Source organism: Armigeres subalbatus, unplaced genomic scaffold (genome assembly GCF_024139115.2).
Source record: "Armigeres subalbatus isolate Guangzhou_Male unplaced genomic scaffold, GZ_Asu_2 Contig656, whole genome shotgun sequence".
Classification (NCBI taxonomy): domain Eukaryota; kingdom Metazoa; phylum Arthropoda; class Insecta; order Diptera; family Culicidae; genus Armigeres; species Armigeres subalbatus.
The window spans coordinates 78,511-96,893 of record NW_026943431.1 but is presented as its reverse complement, the minus strand read 5'-3'; the positions used below and the strand labels follow the sequence as shown (position 1 = coordinate 96,893).

The 18,383-nt window shown below is 36.8% G+C and overlaps 1 long non-coding RNA gene and 1 pseudogene across 1 annotated transcript; both read left to right on the top strand.

The window, feature by feature from the left end:
- Positions 1-6,858: 6,858 nt before the first annotated feature.
- LOC134204543 (uncharacterized) lies at positions 6,859-7,374 on the top strand. The gene is made up of 3 exons (XR_009977890.1): positions 6,859-7,052; positions 7,123-7,174; positions 7,244-7,374. It is a non-coding gene; the product is annotated as an uncharacterized LOC134204543 (long non-coding RNA).
- Positions 7,375-12,243: 4,869 nt separating this feature from the next.
- On the top strand, positions 12,244-13,986 carry LOC134204541 (probable aminoacyl tRNA synthase complex-interacting multifunctional protein 2; annotated as a pseudogene).
- The last annotated feature ends 4,397 nt before the right edge of the window (positions 13,987-18,383 follow it).

Sequence of the window (18,383 nt, the reverse complement as noted above, 5' to 3'; positions counted from 1 at the left end):
TCTTGATTTTTTGCAAGAACGATCATGTGAAGCAAATCCAACTAGATCATTTTGATATCGATTTGTCATATTTTACGCCATATTGAAGCTCATTTACGCCATTGCAAAAAATAGTGTGTGCAACTAATTGCAAAACTCGATTTTATCAGCACTCGTAGTATTTATCTCATTCGGCAAGCCTCGTTGGATAAACGTACAACCATGCTGATTAAATAATCTTTTTGCAACTAGTTACACAAATTACTATTATCATTATTATTTTATAATGCATATTGAAATATTTGGCATCTTCCATCTACGGAATCTCTGGAAATAAGAACAATCTACACTAATTACGAACTATTTTGCCTACCAATACTGAATACAATGATAAATTGATTGCATCGATAAATCGGGACCAAAATGATCCAGCCGGATTAACTTCACATGATCGTTCTTGCAAAAAATCAAGATGGTTACAAAACAACTAATTTCCATGTTATCGAGAAACATTGCACAGCTCGACAAACCATGACACGAAAACTGAACCTACCTATGGGTAGTTTTGAAACCATATTCATCCATCTATTTGAGCACTCATCCAGACTAACTGAACAATTTGTAGTCAGTCATGTTACTGCTGGTCCATCGTTGGGTTTCCATTATAACACTCAAATAAGTATTAAAATCAATTTTATGCAACTCATATGAATGCTATATTGGTTATTAAAGCACTCATTTGGTTGGTATGGAAAAGTAGGCGTTTTTTTACTTAAACATGATCCAGGTATTATGATCCGAAATTTCAAAAAGTCTTTTTCCAAGCTGCAGTAAATCGTGAATAACTTTTAAACGGATAGAGATAGAAGGTTGCTATTTTTAGCAAAATATTCGTTATATGTATGTATATCTAGTTTCGAAAGCATTATGATGATACCCGTTTTAGATGCATTAATAAAAAATATTAAGAAAAATTCATCATTTTTGGGCATTTAAAGCATCAGTGAAAATATATAGAGCTAAAACATGCGGTATCAAAGTTTTACCATAAAGTATAGACCCTAAGTTAAATGTAAAAATATAAATGGATGGGTTACATCGAATTTCTTTCCGATATACCGGTATTTTCGATGTTACCTATAAAAAATGCACTTTTTTCATAAAAACGCGTCAGCCACCCCTAAACGTCATTTCCCAGAGTTGTCGTAGAACAATTTTTCTTTTGTTATACCTTCTTTCATTTGAAGGTTGAGCCCCAAAATCCTGTGACTTGGTCCAATTTAGGGACACCCTACTACTGAACTGTTCTCACGTAATGCAAACAAAAATGGAAAATGCTTCAAATTTGTGATTTTTCAGATCTCCGAAATTTAAATTGAACAACACGATTTTACTCAAAAATCGAGTCATCTTATTATTACAAAGTATACTGGAGTAAAATAACCTCAAACGCCCAAAACAGATTTCCATCAATGTTTGTCTTCTGACTTAATCATAATCATTGTTTGATGCTAATGCCTCTGACTGTAATTGAGCGAACGATCATTTGTACTGAAATGTTTTTTAGTAACATTTATCTCACTTTGAAAATGTTCAGGCATTGAGTAGTTGATTTTAGCGTGTACACGCTAAAAATCAACTACTCAGTGCCTGGCTAATATTGACTCATTTTTGCTATCTCCATAGAGAAGACAAACATTGAGTAAATCTGTTTTGGGCGTTTGAGGTTATTTTACTCAGTATATTTTGTAATATTAAGATGACTCGATTTTGAGTAAAATCGTGTTGTTCGAATTTAAATTTCGAAGATCTGAAAAATCACAATTTGAAGCATTTTTCATTTTGTTTACGTGGGAACAGTTCATCAGACGCGAGCGATTTATATTTGGCAAATGAGCGTTTTAGAAAAAATAAAAACTGTTCGCATTTGAACAGTTCAGCTCACATGAGTTCCCCGGTAATAAATAAAAAGTGATTTTCGTGCGAAAGAATATTTTACGGTGATTTATTTAGCATTTCAGTCTCGATTTCAGTCTCATCTTGGATGAAAAACAACGGTGTGCTTCTATTTGAAAAAGATCCAATAAGGATCAAAAGTCAGAAGAAGATAACTTAATTGTATGGTTTATCCAAAGCGAGACTGAAATGCCTAATAAATCGCCGTAAACAAGTATTCTGTACAGGATGTTACGAGAGGTTATGAATAAAATCGTTTCAACCACTGAGTCAAATGTAAGCAAATTCATTCCACAATCCCATGAGCATCATTTACTCATTATGCCGTTCATAATCGTTGATTTCAAAATTGAGTAAAATAGTGTTTACTCAATTTTTGGGTTGTCCCGTTTTTAACCAAAATGAGTCGAATTCGACTCAATTTTGAGTAGCTGAGGCTTAGCGTGTACACGCTAACAATCAACTACTCAGTGCCTGGCTAATATTGACTCTTTTTTGCCGTCTCCATACACTGATAAAAAATATATGGTAACATAAAACATACAGTTCTGTTTAAGTTTACCATGCATGATAATGGTAAACTCAACCCCAATATTTTTACTGGTTGCCACAATATTGTCCACGTTACTATGTGGATTGACTTTCTTGTACAGTTCGTCTCCATGGTAAATTCAACTGCAACTTTACCGCTGCGAGTACGACAGCTGTCAAAGTTTTTCTCGCCCTCATTACTATCCTCTGTCTTCACGGAAAGAACTTAAACATTACTGTTGTACATATTATTTCAAATATTTTTACCAAGGATATATTCATTTTGGTAAGTACATTTGGCTTAAAGCAAGTAAAATAACTAATAAAATGTTTCATAATTTCAGAAAGTGAATCGAAACCGTTGTACGTGGTGTTCCCGTTCCTTCCGTATCAAATTCCTATATTTTCGATCAGGCTCAGGTTTATTATCGGTGCGACAATTGAATTTGGACGACCGCAGCGCTAAAGGAGTCAGCATTCTGAGTGCAAGTTTATTACAAATCCAACATATATGTACTGCACATCGCAGTATTAAATTTTCCTTCCAAAACCCTTAATGGAATGCAAAAAGGTGAGCAGAATCCGATCTTTGAAAACATGATTACGGGAGAATGCTTTGCTGAGAGTGCTGCTGCCGTCCAAATTTAAATTAAATTGAACTTCTCTTTGTACTGTTAGAAATTGATCAGAAATAAAATGATTGTTTCTAGATAAATATGCGTTTTTATGTTTATTTGTTTACACATTTATGAAATAATGAAAGCTGCAGAGACTAATATGCAATCATGAGAGCATGGTGAATAGGAACCTTGCTACATGTTTAAATTTACTACGTTTGAGTTCACGTGTGCATAGTAACAACTGCTAGAAAATGGTAAAATCTCCTACATATCTATACTCAAGAAGGCATAGTAAAATTGACCGTACTCTGTAGTAATTTCAAGTACCTTTTGCGTTCTACCAAAATCAAGTGGTAAAATGTTTTTAATTTTACCTTTGATATGGTAGGCATTACCATGCCGTTTCTCTCAGTGTAGAGAAGACAAACATTGAGTAAATCTGTTTTGGGCGTTTGAGGTTATTTTACTCAGTATACTTTGTAATAATAAGATGACTCGATTTTGAGTAAAATCGTGTTGTTCGAATTTAAATTTCGGAGATCTGAAAAATCACAAATTTGAAGCATTTTCCATTTTGTTTACGTGGGAACAGTTCAGTAGTAGGGTGTCCCTAAATTGGACCAAGTCTGGGATTTTGGGGGCTCAACCTTCAAATGAAAGCTTAGGGTATAACAAAAGAAAAATTGTTCTACGACAACTCTGGGAAATGACGTTTAGGGGTGGCCCCGACGCGTTTTATGAAAAAAGTGCATTTTTTTATAGGTAACATCGAAAATACCGGTATATCGGAAAGAAATTCGATGAAACCCATCCATTTTATATTTTTTACATTTAACTTAGGGTCTATACTTTATGGTAAAACTTTGATACCGCATGTTTTAGCTCTATATATTTTTCACTGATGCTTTAAATGCCCAAAAATGATGAATTTTTCTTAATATTTTTTTATTAATGCATCTAAAACGGGTATCCATCATAATGCTTTCGAAACTAGATATACATAGAAAGGTGGGGAATTTTATAACGAATATTTTGCTAAAAATAGTAACCTTCTATCTCTATCCGTTTAAAAGTTATTCACGATTTACTGCAGCTTGGAAAGACTTTTTGAAATTTCGGATCATAATACCTGGATCATGTTTAAGTAAAAAAACGTCTACTTTTCCATACCAACCAAATGAGTGCTTTAATAACCAATATAGCATTCATATGAGTTGCATAAAATTGATTTTAATACTTATTTGAGTGTTATAATGGAAACCCAACGATGGACCAGCAGTAACATGACTGACTACAAATTGTTCAGTTAGTCTGGATGAGTGCTCAAATAGATCGATGAATATGGTTTCAAAACTACCCATAGGTAGGTTCAGTTTTCGTGTCAAGGTTTGTCGAGCTGTGCAATGTTTCTCGATAACATGGAAATTAGTTGTTTTGTAACCATCTTGATTTTTTTGCAAGAACGATCATGTGAAGTTAATCCGGCTGGATCATTTTGGTCCCGATTTATCGATGCAATCAATTTATCATTGTATTCAGTATTGGTAGGCAAAATAATTCGTAATTAGTGTAGATTGTTCTCTATTTCCAGAGATTCCGTAGATGGAAGATGCCAAATATTTCAATATGCAGTATAAAAATAATAATGATAATAGTAATTTGTGTAACTAGTTGCAAAAGATTATTTAATCAGCATGGTTGTACGTTTATCCAACGAGGCTTGCCGAATGTGATAAATACTACGAGTGCTGATAAAATCGAGTTTTGCAATTAGTTGCTACACACTATTTTTTGCAATGGCGTAAAAATGAGCTTCAATATGGCGTAAAATATGACAAATCGATATCAAAAATGATCTAGTTGGATTTGCTTCACATGATCGTTCTTGCAAAACATCAAGAAGGCCACAAAACAACTAATTTCCATGTAAGCGGGAGACATTGCACAGCCCGACAAACCATGACACGAAAACTGAACCTACCTATGGGTAGTTTTGAAACCATATTCATCAATCTATTTGAATACTCACCCAGACTAACTGAACAATTTGTAGTCAGTCATGTTACTGCTGGTCCATCGTTGGGTTTCCATTATAACACTCAAATAAGTATTAAAATCAATTTTATGCAACTCATATGAATACTATATTGGTTACTAAAGCGCTCATTTGGTTGGTATGGAAAAGTAGGCGTTTTTTACTTAAACATGATCCAGGTATTATGATCAGAAATTTCAAAAAGTCTTTTTCCAAGCTGCAGTAAATCGTGAATAACTTTCAAACGGGTAGAGATAGAAGGTTGCTATTTTTAGCAAAATATTCGTTATAAAATTCCCCATCTTTCTATGTATATCTAGTTTCGAAAGCATTATGATGGATACCCGTTTTGGATGCATTAATAAAAAAATATTAAGAAAAATTCCTCATTTTTGGGGATTCAAAGCATCAGTGAAAAATATATAGAGCTAAAACATGCGGTATCAAAGTTTTACCATAAAGTATAGACCCTAAGTTAAATGTAAAAAATATAAAATGGATGGGTTTCATCGAATTTCTTTCCGATATACCGGTATTTTCGATGTTACCTATAAAAAATGCACTTTTTTCATAAAACGCGTCGGGGCCACCCCTAAACGTCATTTCCCAGAGTTGTCGTAGAACAATTTTTCTTTTGTTTTACCCTAAGCTTTCATTTGAAGGTTGAGCCCCCAAAATCCCAGACTTTGTCCAATTTTGGGACACCCTATTCAGTAGCCTTCGTGTTTCGGAATACTTCCTGCAGTCGAGAATAAGGTGCCGGACGTCCAACACTGTACCACAACATTTACAATTAGGCGGTGATTCCTTCTTCAACAGAAAGGAGTGAATTAGCCATGTGTACCCGATGTACAACAGTTCAGCTGCCATGCATACCACATGAGTTCCCCGGTAATAAATAAAAAGTGATTTTCGTGCGAAAGAATGTTTTACGGTGATTTATTTAACATTTCAGTCTCATCTTGGATGAAAAACAACGGTGTGCTTCTATTTGAAAAAAGATCCAATAAGGATCAAAAGTCAGCAGAAGATAACATAATTGTATGGTTTCATCCAAAGCGAGACTGAAATGCCTAATAAATAGCCGTAAACAATTATTCCGTACAGGATGTTACGAGCGAGGTTACGAGAGGTTATGAATAAAATCGTTTCAACCACTGAGTCAAATGTAAGCAAATTCATTCCACAATCCCATGAGCATCATTTACTCATTATGCCGTTCATAACGCTTTACTCAAAATTGAGTAAAATTGTGTTTACTCAATTTTTGGGTTGTCCCGTTTTTAACCAAAATGAGTCGAATTCGACTCAATTTTGAGTAGCTGAGGCTTAGCGTGTTCTCGCTCATTAGTCAAACTTCGGCAGTTCGTTCAAAAAGGAAAATGAATGAAAAGACACAGATCGCGAGCGTAACGCTTAACAGCCCGCATAGTAAAAAACTGTTTATTGTTCTGTTATAACCTTTGATAAAATTCATATGGAACGGTCAATGTTTCTGTAATTGTTATTTGATTATTGAACTATTCATGCCTTCCCATCATGTACTCTATATAACAACTATCTAAGTTCATGTTATACATTGAATGTACCACATAAAGTTATTAAACTTTTCTATATGTTTTCAATCAAATTTAATTTTGGTGTTAGATCGTATCAAAATATTTAATGAACATTTCTCATGATGTTAAAGTTATGTTATACGTTCCATTCATGATTGCGTACTGTTGACAGCGAAAGTGAGATCAAAACAATATCACACAAACATTCAAATAAATTTATAGTTTAAATTTAAAGACACATTATCTATTAAAGTTCTGCCGTAATGGTGCTTTTGTAGATGTGTAAACATGTTCTGCAGAAGGATTTGTCATACTGATGAAAAGAAACTGTTTCAAGTGCGATTAACAGTTCATCTTTCCGTCGATTTAGAGGTAATTAGCACTGATTATATCCATTTTAAAGTATTTACTTACTAATTAAATAATGATTTTATCATTTTAGATCTACATCGAAATAATAAAGCAAACATAATGCGCAAATATTATGAATCACAGTAAGTATTATGGTATAGCTAATATGTATTGAAACCAAACATACGATAATTTGTTTGTTTTGCCTACAGATTCGAGTTCTCACACGATGTATATCTGGGTGCACATGATGTACATCCGAACAGGAAATCTACTGGTGGAGGCATTACCATCCGTGCTCTTCTGTAATCTGATACGGGCTATAACCATTGAAAACTTTGCCGTTCTTTAACCACAGACGTGATGGCCAGACGATGTGATATTTTTTTATTTGATGTGATTTATTTGGCTAATACAATATTTTATCAGAGCATTAATGTTGTTGCACACAAAAAAAAATCGTTGGTAAAAACCAAAGAAACGTTGGTAAAATCAAGAAAATTAGTTAGTGATTTTCAGTAGAAAGTATACAACTGTTAAATTTACCATTAGAAAAATGTCATCTCAGCAAAAGTTTTGGCAAGAGCTACCTTTTCAAAATAACAATTTCTTCTTAAATCGACATGTGCATTTTGCATTAGAATTAACTATTGATACTTTCAAATCAACAAGTTGTGATCATTCTCAATTTCACAAGAGCATTTTTAATCGTTTTTTCAAAATAAAATTCTACAAATTTATATTTTATCATTTTGATTCCATTTTATTACTTTATTTTATTCATTTCATTAAAAGACTGTACACATTTTCACATGTTTTATAATTGAAAACTTTTGAAAACTTGAGGAATCATAAAGCCGATGTGCTGGATGGTCTCTGATATTCTGGTGATTGATGATGATGATGATGATGTTGCGAATCTAACCTGAAAGTAAAAACACCCGGAAAAACTTAAATTTCGTAGGCTTCAGAAGCTGGTTGTAGGTGACCACTAGTCCAGTAATAGTGGGTATGCGGAAGTATCTAAAATTGAAGCATTTTTTTACATGCTTACCTTCACGGGAAAACCTCCCATATCGTTTCTTCAGACACATGCCGCAAATGACACCGGTTTCCTAATTCTTTCTCGGATGGTACAGGAACAGGGTCAACATAGTGTCACTTTACATGCTGTTCTCTGAAATACATGAATCCCAATTAAAATTAAACTAAAAAGCCGCACCACAAACAAACTTCTATTTCGGTCTTTAGCACAAACGTTGAGTAAACTTTTTTGTTTCTTATTTTCAATAATGACAGGTCAGCTAAGCTGCCAGTTTCATTATTTTCGTTGTCCGTGTTGCCAGAGATGCATAATATGAAAGTTAAGTTGACTATTCTACAAATTTTGATTTGAGTGCACTCACTGTAAAAATCACAATTTTAATCTGAAGAAAAACTTTCAATTTATTCAATTTCACATTTGACTAAAAAGTTTTAGCTTTTAAAAGTACCACATTTCACATACTTTTAAAATGAAATTAGAAAATGTTGGAATCCCAACTTTTTTTTTCTCTGTGTGTCTACTTGAATTGAGATGTTTTTCTCCTTTTTTTTGTTTTTATTTTCTTTATTCATTACCGGGGTGCATTCGATCGTACGCGATGTATCCTCCAACTATCACTTACCATTAAGTCATAAGGTTCTACCTCGCCAAACGTGGAACGTATCTCAACCATTTGATATAGAATGAGACGAAAAATTTGTTCGAGAAAATTGCCAGTTTTTTATGGTAACCTAACTTAACAACCCTTTACCCATATTGTTAATTGCCAAATAACCTTATCTTATAATGTCAAAACCATTCAAGGTAATGTTCATTTATTGTTTCGACACACAATTTGTGTAGATGTACATAAACAGTTACAAATGATTGTAAACCACATAAGTGAAGTTCCAAATATGGTCCATATCTATGCGGGAGATGTATCGCTGATTTAATACGCTAGGAAAAATGGCAAAAAAGAAAAAAGTATAGAATCACGAAAAAAATTCCACAGCGAGATATGGGATGAAATTCTATGAATAATAGCAACCCTATAACCAGAGACCAGCGGAGTGAAAAACTGTCGAAAAAACGTATGAAAATGCATGAAATCGTGAAAATGATACTGGCAGCACTTGAACTTTTTGCTTGCTTCTTATGGGTGCAAAAAGTAAACAAGTCGAAATGGAACCGCTTTTGACGGTTCGATTGGAAACAAGATGGCGTCTTCGCCGATCTCTTATTCTAGTATTTCTAATGAATAATTTTAAGCACCTTGTTAGACTTTTGATTATCTACATTTTACATATATTTACTTGATTGTTCATGATAATAAATGTTTTACTCGAATAGACTAACGCAAAATGAACTCCCCCAAGAAATTATGACGTTTGAGCGGGTCGCATAATGAACGCAAAATGAACTTTTGTTCGAGAAGACGACCCGCTCAAATGTCAAAATCCATCGAAATCCATTTGATGAACTCCTGCACAGGTCTATTGATCCCGGAAAAAGTATACTATTTTTGATGTTGGTTCATGATGTAGGTTTATTGAATTTCTAATCTCGTGCAATAAACCAATTTCAAAAAAAAATCAGCTTGTAGTTTTTAAAATTATTTTGAATTCCTTTGGCTATATCTTGCCGTGGTAAATTTTAGTGATTCTACTTTTTCTCTGATGACAGCATTCATCCGGATCTCCTACCTAGCCCATAGAACAAGATGAATACAGTACAGTCACGATTCGCTGATTGGGCCACGACCGGCCACGATCTCGACCCAACTAACTAATTCGGTTTTGTTAGGTGGGCCAACTGACAGCCATTTGATCACGTGTATTTCGACTTGAACACAAGTGATGTCCAGTGACACCCAATCCCGTTTTCCGTGTTTACGTTGAATTTTGACGTACGGTTGCTTTTTAGTTGGGCCATGACGCAACCAGTGGAGGCCCAACTAAAAGGAGGTCATGGGCTGATCAATGATGGGTTGCGAAAGACGAATCTTGATTCATACTTTTGTCTCCATTTTGTCCCAAAAATCTATCACAGCCATTAGATTTTGATCTATCTAGTGAAAGGAGAACAATAAATTTTAAGATTTTGTCAAATACAATGCAATCAAAACAATTCAAATCCAATCCAAATTCAATCCAATTCCAATAAAAAATCCAAGCCACATTCAATACAATTCCAATCAACATCCAATCCTAATCCAATCTAAATCCAATCCAAATCCAATCCAAATCCAATCCAAATCCAATCCAAATCCAATCCAAATCCGTTCCACATTTAATCCAAATCCGTTCAACATCCATTCCAAATCCAATCCAATCAAAATCTAATTCAAATCTGATCCAAATTCTATCTAAATCCGTTCCAAATCCAAATCTAATAAAATGCAATTCTAATCCAAATCTAAATCAAATCCAATCCAAATCCAGTCCATACCCGGATAAAAATGTACTATTGGTTCAATACCCAGGTAACCATTAAGCACTTTATTAAGCATTATATAAACCATATAACAACATTTCAGTGCCTATAAGCTGTATATACGATTTTCAAGTGCTAATCAGCCGTATAAACTTCGAGCATCAAAAGAAGCCGTATATCGGTATATAACGCTTTGATATAAGCCCTGTGGATTCAAGCCTAATAAGGGAATTATTATTGCCAATGTCTATGACGTTTTGGTAGAATCTATGACGTTTTGGTAGAATCTATGACGTTTATGTAGATAGTTTATGTAGTTTATGTAATATCTATGACGTTTTAGTAGAATCAATAACAATCACACCTAGAATTTTATAACCTGTCTCTTTTACTCGCATTAGAAACATTTTTTCTGAAGATCAGTCGTGTATGCTTTTAAATATTGTTCCAATGATGAATATTGTACGTGGATTTCCCTATTGGACCCGACCGTTCGAAATAGTCGCTCCTTGAACGGTCGTTTAAATCGCCGTTTTCACCTTCACACCCGTCTTCATAGTAAAATCTGTCAAAACTGACAAGTCTGCCATGTGCGTTTTGTGGTTTCCCTCGGACTTCTCTTTCTTTTTCCGATGTTTTGACATCTGTTTTGATAGACAAGGAGAAAAAAACAAGGTAATCTATCAAACATTTATTGAGTTTGGCAAACCTTGCTGGAAAAGGGAACGTTTAAAATAGGCAAGTGAACCGACCTTCGAATTCATTGGTCAAGTAAATCCACAATAATAATCTGCAGCCAAATCACCATCATATTGCATGGAAAATGCCAGAAAATGTTTCTTACATTTGGGTTTCTTAAATACAAACAAATCCGTCTTTAATTAATTACTGAATCAATGTATTATTTTCCTCCGTCATTTTCAACGCTTCTCGCCCTTGATGCAGAGGCAGATGAAATCCTTCTGCTTTTTATTCCTTCCAAACAATACATCTATGCAGATCCGTGTTGGATCAGATGGTAAAGTAAGCGATCAATCTAAACAAAAAGCATCATACACAGCTCCAAGCGTTCAAGCCCGGAGTTAAATTGAATTAGCAAAAAAAATTTAATCTCCAATAGGAATAAAAGAGAAAGAACGCATTAGAATATAAACAAGTATTTTCCATTTCATTTTTTTTCGTTCCGTTCCAACTCGTCTAAAAATTTTGACATTTTGGCATAGGCGTGAAAAAATAGGTAGGGGCAAGCACTATATCAGCCAAATAATTCGCCAAAAGCGGCTTCTGAGCAGCACTAAAGAATATTTTAAGTCTTATTAGCTCTGTTGACAGGGATTTATTGCGACTATAGAGCCGAAATAAAGTCGATTTTAACGGCTTAATGGTTACTTGGGTAGTGTAAACAATTGAATTACCATAAAATGTACGGTATACAATATAGGATACATTGTTTCTTGATGGTTGCACATATTGTATCAACACTGAGGATACAATACATCAACATATTTCTCTAATGTAACAATACTTGCAATTGTGTTTGAAACGTTTTCGTACATAAGATTCATACATTGATAACTTTTGAAACGTTTATAAGCATATAAACTAACAATAAATATATTTAAAACTTCGGAAGAAAGTTCGATTCGGGAGTCCCGACTTCCGAATTCTAACGGTGCTACGCCGACAATACGTTATTTTTGTTATTTTTAAACAATGTTACATTACGTTACTATTATGTCGGTATAATGCTTTGTTCGATAATATGGACGAACCCCTCTCCTGTGACATTTCGTTACAAATTGCAAACATCTGTCAAACCGCAGTGCGAAACGTGAAAGATTTTCCGAGCTCGGAGCCGCTGTCGTGAAGAAAAATTGATAATTTTCAAGTAAAATGGTAAAATGCCGTATATTTTTAGTGTTTCATTAACAACAACCTGTTTCAGTGTTAAAACTTGTGTGACAAGACACTCCGGCTTCTAACCGATCACCGAAACGAATACGAAACTTTGAAAGTAACCAGCTTCCGTTGATTATAAAAGAAAATGTACGATTTGAAACCAATCCTGAAACCGGTCCACGTCGAACTACCGACCTGCATGTACGCTATGAAACCAGTCATCCAACACGGCGATGGCGTAGCCACGGCGGCCCAAAGCAGCACGGTATTTATGGATCATTTATCCGTAAAAATTAAGATGTTACTCCTCAAGGTTTTGTAGAACACTTCTTACTGTAATCGCCTTTCTGTATTTTTGTTTCTCTTCCTAATCAACAATGATCATCAGGATTCTTATTGATGATTTTTCTTTTGCAATAAGCTAATCTTCCTTCCGATAAACGATAGTGGGACATTTCTTTTGCTTTCGATGTTGCAGTTGTTATTCGTTCCAAATGGATTGAACAGTAAATTACTTTCATCTCCCCTGTAGGAAGATCTTCCAGAAATGCAAGCACTAGCGGCTAAGCAAGAAAAAATCTTGAAACAATTAACTGAATTGCGTCAGCAGCTGGTCCTAATGCGGACAGATCTGAAATTGTGCAGTAAACCACCCCAACCGAATGCCCAGAATCCATCCTCGAAGACTAACTCCCAGAGTAAATCGCAAACCAAGAAAATTGAACCTATCAATGTAAGTAACATCTGACCTTTTCCACTTTATTCGCCTATATCATATTTATTGTTTGCAGACTTCCTTCTTACAAGACTTCGTAGTTAATGCAAGTCCCGAAAATATTCCCTACGGATTACTGGCGCTGAAGAAGCTATGGATCGATCGCTTAAATTTGCAAGTGGATTGCTTCACACATTCAACAGTACCCAAACTCAGCGAAGAGGCCCTGAATTTCCAAATGCAAATTACCGGCTTCGACCCGAAACTGGACAATCTTCCACGTATCAAGGTGACCCTCATCTGGAAAAATGGTAAGCCGAAGTTCTATTCAATAACATCGAATTGTTATGATCGTGTGCATTATTTTAAGTGGGTACCTATACCGAAATGATCACTTCTCCAACGGCATATGTTCCGATATGTGGAGAGGTTAACATCCTGCGCTTCCTGTCCCGCTGCGGGCCAAGTGAGTTCAACTACGAACGGAACGACGACGTCGTAGAGGTGGATTCAATTTTGGACACCTGCTACCAGCTGATCAACAAGGAAAACATCAAGGACAAGAAGCAGGTGCTGAAAATTCTCAGCTCAAAGCTGGGCAAGACCCCAAGCTTCGGTGGGGATGAGGTCTCTATGCGACATTGCAGCTACCAGCGCGATCAAGCAAATGCAAAAAGCTCTTGCTAAGGACATCAATCCCAGCATGTCGAAGCTGATCGGACGGGTGTCCGCCGTGGTTGGCTTTTAAACGCGGAAGGTGAGACAAACACTATGAGATGAGTTCTTTTTAATTTATATTGATCCGCTTTAAGATAACAATGCGTTGCGCATGTTTCATCCTCTGTAAAAGCATTTGAATAAACGCTACATATGAAACGTTATTTGAAGCAACATTTTCAGAGAAGACTGTACAAAGAGCGAACAATAATTGATTGAACTGGACCTGAGTTGCGTGCTCTTGCCTACGCAATGCGGTCGTGTCTGAGCTTGACGACCGACTGGCAAATAGCTCACATAACCTCACTTGATCAGTACAGTTGCTGATGGAGAATGTGTGTAGCCGCCAGATATTCTAAGTACTCACGCTCCTCTAATGTGAACGTGTACTATACACATGTGGATGTGTTGGCTTGACAAATGGATTGCAAATGATTTGACTATGCGTCCAATTTGGGAATCTCGAGCTTATTCAGTAGCCGTTAGGTTGCGAAGGCCGACGGAGGTCCTTCGTAGATTAGCTGTTTAAACCACCAGTCTTGCGTACAGAGGGTCGTGGGTACGAGTCCCATCGAAGGGAAAGTGGTTACCTCCAATACATTTTCCAAAACAATATCTTCCACATAATGTACATATTCTCATATGATGTAGTAGGGTAAATTGCCTGTTTGGTCAACACTGCCCGGATGCGGATACGCCGCAACCAACGTTTGGCTGATTAGGCATGCTGATAAACGTCAGTTAATAACTGACAGATATGGAAGCGAGTGAAAAGGACATACGTAAACAGCTACAACATAAAAACATAAATAAAGATAAGATTAGTGAGTAGGAAGTGAAACAGAGGAAAATAGAAATTAGAAATCTTTTCAGTAGTAGGAAAGTTTATTAAATATCGATCGAGTTGCGTAGAAGTTGATCATAAGATCACAAAAAAACATACAGTAAGTAGAATGTTTAATATTACTGGAAATGAAACCCATACGAGTAACGATATTATGAACAGCTGATTGAAAGGACAGAGGGCAGTGCAGTGGTGCTCAACCCATTATGAATCACCCACCAATCAGTTAGACGACAATTTAAGAAACAACATAAAACAAGTTGAAAAGTTAGAATTATTGAGAAGGATGAGAAGAATGGAAGTGTAATAGAAGAGACATTAAACTAAAAATTGTGGGTAACAGAATGTAAAATGTATATAGCTAATGTATATACTAATATTAATATTTATTAAAATTGAATGCACAGTTTGATCATCCTGTGCGAGGATCGATTCCAAAACGGTTTGTTATTCCAAATGTCCGAACAAAATCAAAATTTGTTATATCGGATTACTTCGGAATGGCTTCCTCTCCTTCGAAAAATGAGCAATGTTTGTTCTGCTCAATGTCGGAGTCGATGTCAGTCGATGTGGATTGGGTTCAATGTGGGAAATGAAAGCAGTGGGTACATTTCTCATGCGCTGGCGTAGATCAGGAGGTTGTAGAAACTAATTGGCGCTGTCAAAAGTGTGTTTCCGCTAGTGCTCAGCTGCTGAAGGTTCCGGACACGAGAAGTAAGACGCGAGGTGGCAAGAAGACCGGCCAAAAAGATGATAGAGGGTCCGATCAGGGAGTTGGTTCCGACGCAGATCCGATTGAGAAGCAGTTGGAAGAAGAACATCTCGCCAAAGAGAAGGCCTTTGAAAATCAAATGGAGGCGCGGAAAAAGCTACTCGCTAGACAGAAAGCGTGGAAGGAAAAGCAGCTAAGGCAAGAACGGGAGATGCAGGAAATGGAGCTACAGGTTCAACGCGAAATGGAGGAGCGGCACCAAGAGCATGAGCAAAAGATGCTAGATGCCCAACTCGCCGCGGAAAAGGAGTTCGTCAAAAAGCGGGAGGTAATCAGGAACCAATTCGAGGAGAGCGTCAGGCGGGTCAACGCTTTAAAAGATCAAGATTGTGCTGTTGGCGGAACGAAGGAAGAACAGCCTAAGCGGAAAGTGGAGAAGTGGTTGGACGGTCACATCAAGAGGGCGGCGGAGCAGCACTCGGCCATGGCCTTTCGGAAAGTGTATCCGAAAGATACAGACCCGCTAAGCGCGAGAGCAGGCCTCAGCAGAGTCAGTGACAAGCCAAAGCTTGCGAAAAAAGTGCCGATGCTTGTCGAAAGTAGAGACAAATCTGACATAGAATGCAAAACCAGCGAAGAATCGGAGGACCAGGTGAAGAACAGCCGAAGCCGGTATAGCAAAGTGCGGAGCAGTCAAGGCTCTCACGGGCCGGGGCAAGAAATCGGCCATATTTCAAAGCGGCAACTAGCGGCTCGGAAAGCGGTGTCCCAACATCTTCCAAAGTTTCGGGGAGAGCCGGATGTTTGGCCACTGTTTATCAGCAGTTTTGAGCACACTACATCCGCGTGTGGGTTCTCACACCTGGAGAATACAAAACGTCTGCAGGACTGTCTACAGGGAGACCCACTCGAAGCAGTAACAGGGTGTCTACTACCTGGAAAAACCTGGAAAACCTGGAATTATCAGGAAATTCTTCCCCACCTGGAAAAAACCTGGAATTATCAGGGAATTCCTGACATAATCAGGGAAATTCCAATACCCGGTGATCATGAGTGAAATTCTCTCAAAAGATAAAAAAATCCTTACAAATAATTGAATAAATATACAAATCAAATCTATTAAAAATGTAGTGAACATTAATGGATCGTTGTTCCGCAGAAAACGTTTTGCCATCTTCAAAAGAATTCCTTGAGAATTTCCGAAGCTATTCTTGGTGAAATCTAGGAATTTATTCGGGAAATCAATTAGGGATTGCTTTGTAATTTCTTTTGAATATTCCCTCGTAAATTCTTTAGGAATATATTAAAAAATACTAAATTAATTAGGATTTTTCAAAGCAATTCCTGGAGGAACTTCCGAAGGAATTTCGGGATCAGTTTTCCAAGGAATATCCGGAGGATTTTTCAAAGAAATCACCTGAGTGGGTTTTTGAAAAAAAAAGTGTAAGTGATTTGTGAAGAATTTTTGGAAGAAGGAATTCTTGAAAAAATAGCCGAAGGAATCCTGAATGGATTTTTCGAAGGAGTTTCTAAAGGTATTCTCGGCGAATTTCAAAAGAATTCTTGAGAGCAAAATATCCGAAAAAACTCCTCCAGGTGTTTTCTAAAGTTTTCTTCAAGATACTTCTTCATGAGTTCCTAAAAATCCCAAGGAATTTCAAAAGAATACCCGAAGCATTTTCCGAAGGTTTTTATAGTAAAGCCATAAGTACGCTAGTGGTGCTGTAACCATTAAAATTACTTACTTGATGGGCTACTGCCCTTCGATGAACCTAAGCCGAATGGAGTATCCTTCTCCACTGGACTCGATCCTGGGCCAATCGCTTCCAGTCGCCCTGAACATTGAGCGCCCTCAGGTCCTCTTCAACTGCAAAAAGCCATCGTGTACGCGGCCTTCCACGAAGCCTGCGGCCTCTTCCGGGTTCTCTATTAAATATTATCTTTGCTTGACGTTCTTCCGGCATACGAACAACGTGACCAGCCCACCGTAGTCTGCTGTGTTGTATACGCTTAATAATATCCAGCCCTTTATACACCTGGTACAATTCGTGATTCATGCGACGCCGCCAGATACCGTTCTCCTGTTTACCGCCGAGTATTGTCCGCAGCACCTTACGCTCAAACACTCCGAGAGTTCTCCGATCAGCCTCCTTTAACGTCCATGTCTCATGGCCGTATAAATCCACCGGAAGAATCAGAGTAGTATACAGCGCGAGTTTTGTTTTCGTTTGCAGACTACGGCACTTCAGCTGGTTACGAAGTTCGTAATAAGCCCTATTTGCAGCTGCAATACGCCTTTTCACCTCGCGGGTAACATCATTATCGCACGTCACTAATGTTCCAAGATTCAAATTCTTCTACCACTTCAAATTTTTCACCATCCAGCACTATTTCGCTACCACCACCACTAATGAACCCACGTTGATTGCCAGCGACCATGTACTTCGTTTTGCTGGTACTGATCGTGAGTCCAATCCTCGCTGTCTCCCTCTTAAAAGGCGCAAAAGCCTCTTCCACGGCACGGCGATCAATTCCGATAATATCGATATCGTCCGCAAATCACAGGAGCATTAAAATTATTCTGTCAAAATATACTTCAATGAGCTTAACAACCTACTCAGAATACGATTAGATTATTTATCGTAATAAATATCATGTTAAAGTGGAGAAAGAGAATTGACTGTATGGGGATGGCATCAGGTTGTTGTTTATCATGATATTTATGATCATAAATGGCGTTATCTGAATAGGCTATAAATTGACCGCTTGACACTTATAGTATCGGTACATTGGCTGCTAGGTCTAAAAAAACTAGATGTTGGTCACAAACTAGAACAAACTAGGGTAACTGTCCTATTTTGGACCCCTAGAGGAAGTGCATCCTAATATATGCTGATATCCATTGAAATATGGGCGGAAATGACACCATTTCAAAGATGAAAATCTTATTTATGAAATAGAAATTCGAAATGAGCTACAGTTATTGATAAATCAGTAAAATTTGC